General features: G+C 39.3%; 1 long non-coding RNA gene across 1 annotated transcript; it reads left to right on the top strand.

Moving 5' to 3' along the window:
• Positions 1-2377: 2377 nt before the first annotated feature.
• Positions 2378-4957, top strand: LOC117536692. The gene is made up of 3 exons (XR_004567608.1): positions 2378-2434; positions 3275-3343; positions 3908-4957. It is a non-coding gene; the product is annotated as an uncharacterized LOC117536692 (long non-coding RNA).
• The last annotated feature ends 1666 nt before the right edge of the window (positions 4958-6623 follow it).

Raw genomic sequence — 6623 nt, 5'->3', positions numbered from 1 at the left:
CACGTACCCGTACCGAAATTATTCGGTACGGGCCCTTCGGTTCGGTACAGGTGTGTACCGAAGTGTACCGAACGAATATAACGTCAAACATAAAAAATTGAGAACGTGAACAACTTCTTGGAAGTAATCTCAGGTGCTGCGTCGCAGCATTCAGAGTAATTTGCTCACATTGGGTTCAACGCGTCATAGAGCGAGCAAGTCATTTCATTGGATGAGAGGCATACTATGAGAGCTGGTCAGAGGGATGCGTTCAAATGTAGTCAGTAATTTGAGGAACTGTCAAAATGGCGAACACAGATAAAGTTGAGCTGAAAATCCTCCAGCATCATTGAAGTCTCCGGTTTGGGAACATTTTGGTTTCGTAGTTACGAACAAGGATGACGGACAAAGACAGGTGGACCGAACCAAAGCTGTTTGTCGGCATTGTTCAACTAACATTGGTTACGCGGCTGGCAATACATCAAAGTTGCACACTCATTTGAAAAGGCATCACCCGAACGTGAATATCACCGGTACCAAAAGACTGAAGTGCAAACCCAACTAGCACAGTAAAGTTCAAATACAGATTATTTCAGTTCATCGAAATGCTGCACCTTAATGTTTATTTTATTATATTTTGTATTTATTTGAGTGAATACATTATTCACAGTTTAATAATAATTTAAAAAAAAAATGTTTTGTGATAATTTGTTCTGCTGTACCGAAAACGTACCTAAAAACCGAGGTACGGACCTTTTACTGTATATCTAACCAAACATCCCCAACATGCTTATTTTTGGACAAATGTAATGTTTTCTTCTCCTTGACACACGGCCATTGTTCTATGTTGTAGTCTAATGTGTCAAAAATAAAAATACTGCTGTATATCAAATGTTCCCCCCGGTGGCTCTACAGGTGCACAGATGGAGTTTTCTTTCCTTTTTTTTTGCATCTTTGATTTATTTGCAGCTTACACACATATTCCACCCTACAGAAAAAAGTGAGCTCTCATGCTGCGTCTCCAACAAAGCAGAATAATCAAATCACCCACTGCAGTAGCTCTCCAATACGATTAAGCCAGGTTTGCCATTTGCAGAGACTAATTTAGAATGAGTTGTGATTAGCTGCTTCCACCCTCTCAGGCATTTAAATTAAAGACATTGGAAGCAGGTGGGAATAAGAGGGAGATGCTGCCTCTCCAGTGTTGATGTAACGGACCGTTTACCTGGCTTTTATTGTTCGGGGACAGAAAACGAGAAGAAGCTATTTTTGGGTCCAGGGCTCGACTTGTGCTGCAGTCATTTCACTCGGGGAATTAAAGGCTCCCTCCTCTCGTTCTCCTCTCTGCAGCCTCGGGTGGATTTACTGTTTACTCCAGTTATTTATCACTTCACAGAGGCCTGCAGAGAGCGGCACACCACCAGACTCTCTGCCTTATGCAATTTGATTTCTCTCTGATCCTCCATTAGGGAAAGGTCTGTCTCCTCTCTGTTGATATTATGGATGTTCTGCAGGTTAAATAGGGCGGTTAAAACTCAACACACATTATTTTCTTTTATATTTAATTTTGAACTAGCACCTGTTTCAGATTTGTAAGCATACCTGTCTGTACCAACTGGGAAAGGTCAGAGAATTTAAATGAATGTCTGCATTTATGTATAGTTTGCCAAGACTTGGAAGGACAGGGGTAATGTATGTCTGTGTATGTGATCAATAACGTGTCGATTTGAGTGGACTGTAAACTGAGGCGGGTGTGATTTTGTACATCTCCATGTTTGTTATATATTTGTGGAATAAATAAAAAGTTCTAAAAAACTCAACATACACCTTGTTTTTATTTGGCGTTAGTTGCACACTTGACAGTTCTTGTGTTTATTCAGTCCTGTGTTTAATTGTGTTCTGTTGGTATCAAGTGTTTTTGTTAATGTTACCACCCACGGCAAAGTCTCCCTACACTGAAAAAAAGGGGAAGGTGGGGTTGTTTAATTTGCAAATATGCAGTTAATATGAGACAGAATGTATACATGTTTCTCATCGAAACATCAATCAATCATGTAGAACTCTTTTAATCTTGAGGGGTGTAGTTCTATAAGTCTCAATCATGTTAAGAAATAAGAAACAAGTTATGTTTCTGTAACTCCGCCCACTGAGCACATAGTCAGCAGCTTGCTCTGCAGCTGATTACTCAGCTTCTAATTATTATTTACAAATATTTTATTCACAAATCAAAATGGTCGGACTCAAAACCGTACTTTAATAGTTTCGTAATTGAACCTGAACAATAGGGCACTTTAAGGGACAAGATGTAAAGCAGGAAAAACATCGCAAAATGTCTTTATTTTAACAATGTGAAGCTTTTTTTTTTTTTAAAGGGGGGGTGGGGGAGGGGTTCTACCATCTTTTCTTCCCCTATCGGAGGAGTAAGCTGGTTCTCTCCCGAGAACATCTCTACAAGGTCAAAGTTATTAAAAGTTATTAAATGTCATCAATTGTTCGTCATCGTTACAGGTTATCACAAGACGCATTGTTTGCAAAAAGCAGATCGTTCACATTTGCCATTACAACGAGCAACGTAAATACAGCTGTCAATTTGTAAACATTGTCATTCACTGGTGTTAGCTAGGATAAAGCCATGAACATCATAAGGTGAGTTTATACTGATTGACAGCGTGTTTTTAGTGTGAGTATTTGTAGAGCGTAAGTCCGGCAGCTGCTTGAACCTTGTCCAAAGTTATGCACATTAAACCGAGCTCTGCATGTCTAGGCTACTCTTGTGCCGACTTTTTAGGGCGCTGAGGCAGGTTGTAGGCCTACCTTACGTTAAGCGACCATCTTTACCCATTTAAGGTGTTGATTGTTAAAGATATATTACAATATTGTCTGTGGGACCGCAGTGTTTTCCCAAACAAATTGTGTATAAAATGTTTTGGTGTAAAAAAAAATGATGTAAACCATTTTTTTTGCAAAAGGACTCTGCTTTGATCCGCTCTGTGTTCATGTACATACCGTAAATACAGTGGATCAAAACTGAGACACAATGTTGTGTGTGGGAGTGTGTCCCGGAAAGCGACACTTGTTATTAGTTGTTCCTCGTCATGCACGAGCCGTGCGCGTTGCTGCGGTCCCACAGTTGAAGGCCGTGGCCTGAAAAAAGACATTGGAAGCCAGTGCACGTCTCCATTGATGAAACCAATGGAAATTAGCTCGCAACGCTGATCTGTATGGCTCCGTACAAAGTTGTACTTATTTGTGTGTGAATAATGAAATAATTGCAAATATGTGTTTTCTGTGATAGGTAATTAGTGTGGAGAAGATCGACCTCAGCCTTTCTTTGAACATTGTTCAAAAGGCTCTGTAGTAAATGGTGATTATTCAAATGTTTTGTGTGATTTACTTGACTAATTGAAAACTGGTATTAGTATTTACATACTGCAAACATTGCAGGGATATACACATGTTCTGATTTATTAGGCAACAGTTATTCAGAAAGTGAGATGCAAAAGCCAAACATTCTGCGATAAAGCCTCCTTCACAAAAGGGATCATGTTTTGTTTGTTGAAATGGCTATAAGGGTGTTTCTTATATGTAGTCTTACATTACAATAATACTTATTTTAAGTCGCTTTGGAAAACAACATTTTACTTTTTTTTTTACTTTTTGATATAAAAAGTAATTCTCACTATATCACAACACCATTCAACAGCACCACAGATTCCATCCTCCAAAAAGAGCTTTTGTGAAAAAACCTCTCACAGAGTTTTAACAAAAAGTAAGATCACCTCCATGAAGGAAGGATTTATTGCAGGACTTGTGTATTCGACTGCATTTGATTTTGCTACTGTAGATTAACCTAATAAACTGACAGATGAGTTTGCACATTTAAATATAATATATAGTAACTTGCCTTGCCTTATCTTTCTCTCTACAGTGAATGTGGAAGTGTAAGGGGTGTCCAGTTGCTGTAGCAAGTAGGTCTGCACTACTTACACATTATAAACTTGATCATCCACATTTTGGACGCACCATTCGCTATCCATGTACATATTTGAAATGCCCATGCACATTTAAGACATGGAATGCTTTAATTGTACACCAGAGTAAAGTGCACTCCACACAAGTTAGTCAGACCCAAAAAGAGTTATCTACTTTCAGTTGTCACATATGTAAGTGCAATAATGTATCTAATGAAAGGGAGTACTTTGTTCATATCAACACACATCTGAGAAAAAGTGAAAATGTCCCTTGCATGTTTGTTGGCTGTAGTTTTCAAACTAGTATTTATGGAACATTTAAGTCCCATAAGAGTCGTCGACACACACCTCACACCTTAACTGATTTTGCACCTGGTATTGTACTACATTAGCATCATCATCATCATCCTCATTACATGATTCTTTTGATCATTGTCAGGACGAGGAAGAGGACATTTCTGTGACATCCTTAGATCATAAAAGCCAGGACAACGCACTCCCAAGAATTGTTGAGCAGCAGCTTGCAGCAGCGTTGTTGAAGTTGGAGTATTTACTGCATGTGCAAGGTACAGCAATTGATGCATTTCTGCAAGAACTCTACTACTTACTAAGCTCAGCATCAGTCCCACTTTCCAGAGGTTTAGTAAGTGAGATCCTTGAGCGTCATAACGTCCAAGTGGATGACTCTGTAGTGACTGAAATCGCCACAGCAGTTTGTTCATCTAACCCAGTTCATAAAGCAATTGAAAAAGGTGGCCCACTTAGCACTTCGTATCAACGTAAACAATTTTACAAAAAGAAATTCAATGTTGTGGAACCAATCACCTACATACTTGATCGTAAAAACAAACACACTTTTCAGTATGTCCCATTGTTAAAATCCTTGCAGCAAATATTGAATTGCAAAGTAATTTCTTGAAAAGACTCTTGAAAGTCATTGTGGGCAGCGGGACATAGAAATTGACCCATCGTTTGAATTCAGGTCCCCCGAAAATGGTTTGCATTTTAAAGAGAACAGCTTTTTGAATGCTGAGGAATTACGTATATCACTGCGTCTGTATGTGGATGATTTTGAAACTTGCAATCCCTTAGGCACCTCTCGAAAGAAACACAAGCTTTTTGGTGTTTACTGGGTATTAGGTAACCTTCCACCTGGCTCTCACTCATCTTTATCATCAATTTTTCTTGCATTACTTTGCAAAAGTGTTGATGTAAAAACATATGGTTTTCACAAAGTATTAGAACCTTTTCTGCAAGATCTTAAAACTCTGGAGGACCATGGTGTGTATGTCCCTTTGTTAGGCAAGTCTCTTAGAGGTACAGTGCAGTGTCATTGCAGATAACTTAGGGGCGCACAGTATTGCAGGCTTCACTGAAAGTTTTTCAGGTGACTTCTTCTGTTGGTTTTGCACTGCAAAAAGTTGTGATACTAGATCTGACTGTGTTGCATCTGGTGCTTTTAGCTTGAGAACTAAAGGTTTATGCAGCTCATTTAAAAACTGCTCTTGAGAATAATGCGCATTGCTTTGGAGTTAAAAGAGAGTGTGTTCTAACCAAAAATCTGTCTCATTTTCATGTTGTCACTGGTTTTCCCCCGGACATTGCTCATGATTTATTTGAGGGTATTGTCCTGGTCGAGCTGGCCTACTGCTTGTCATTGATGACATCAAATAAGTTATTTACACTAGAGGGCTTGAATAAAGCTATATTGGCTTTTCCCTATAAATGGTCAGACAAAAGAAATAAACCACATGTTGTACCACAGAGTCTTTCGGGTCGTAAAACTATTGGAGGTAATGCCCATGAAAATTGGAGTCTACTGAGGTTTCTCCCATTTTTAATTGGACACCTAGTACCAGAAAATGAGCCGGCATGGCACATATTAATGGAATTAAAAGATATTGTTGAGCTAGTTGTTGCTCCCGTGCATACAGATGAATCAATATCGTACCTCGAAAGCAAAATAGTTGAGCATAGACAGAGGTACGAAGAGCTATTTCCCGGTGTCAGACTTCTACCCAAGCACCACTATCTCGAGCACTACCCTCAGATGATAAGGTATGTTGGCCCTCTAGTCACATTCTGGACAATGCGATTTGAAGCCAAACATAGTTTCTTCAAGACGATTGTAAAGCATACAAGTTGCTTTAAGAATATACCTCTCACTTTGGCTTCAAAACATCAATTTATGATTGCTTTCCAACTAAACTCACCATCCTATGGTCAATTTAGCCTTGATGTATCAAATGTATCCACAGTAGCAGTTGATGTACTTAAAGAGGAAGTGGTTCAAGCTGTTAGGTCAAAACACCCCAACACGTCTGAAGTGCATCTTGCCAATAATGCATCAAGTGGTGGCATAGCCTACAGCAAAGGTATGATAGTGGCACATGGATCAGTTAGTGGAATGCCAGAGTTTGCTGAAATCATTCATATGTTTGTTAGAAATGAGGAGTTGTGAAAGTGCTGTGTGGGTGGTACAGTGCACACTACAGAGCCTTTGAACTAAGTTTGTCACCGTCAAGAGAGATCAAAGTTGTGGCACTCAGTGAACTCACTGACCCCTATCCTCTAGCTGATTATATGGTTGGATCAAGTCGCATGGTGACTTTAAAAAGGCATATCCTCATAAAGGTTAGTAGATCTCGGACACTGTGCATGCTGAATTCCATT

This window comes from Gymnodraco acuticeps, unplaced genomic scaffold (genome assembly GCF_902827175.1).
Source record: "Gymnodraco acuticeps unplaced genomic scaffold, fGymAcu1.1, whole genome shotgun sequence".
Lineage (NCBI taxonomy): Eukaryota > Metazoa > Chordata > Actinopteri > Perciformes > Bathydraconidae > Gymnodraco > Gymnodraco acuticeps.
The sequence above is the reverse complement of the archived record's forward strand: the minus strand, read 5'-3'. Positions and strand labels throughout refer to the sequence as shown.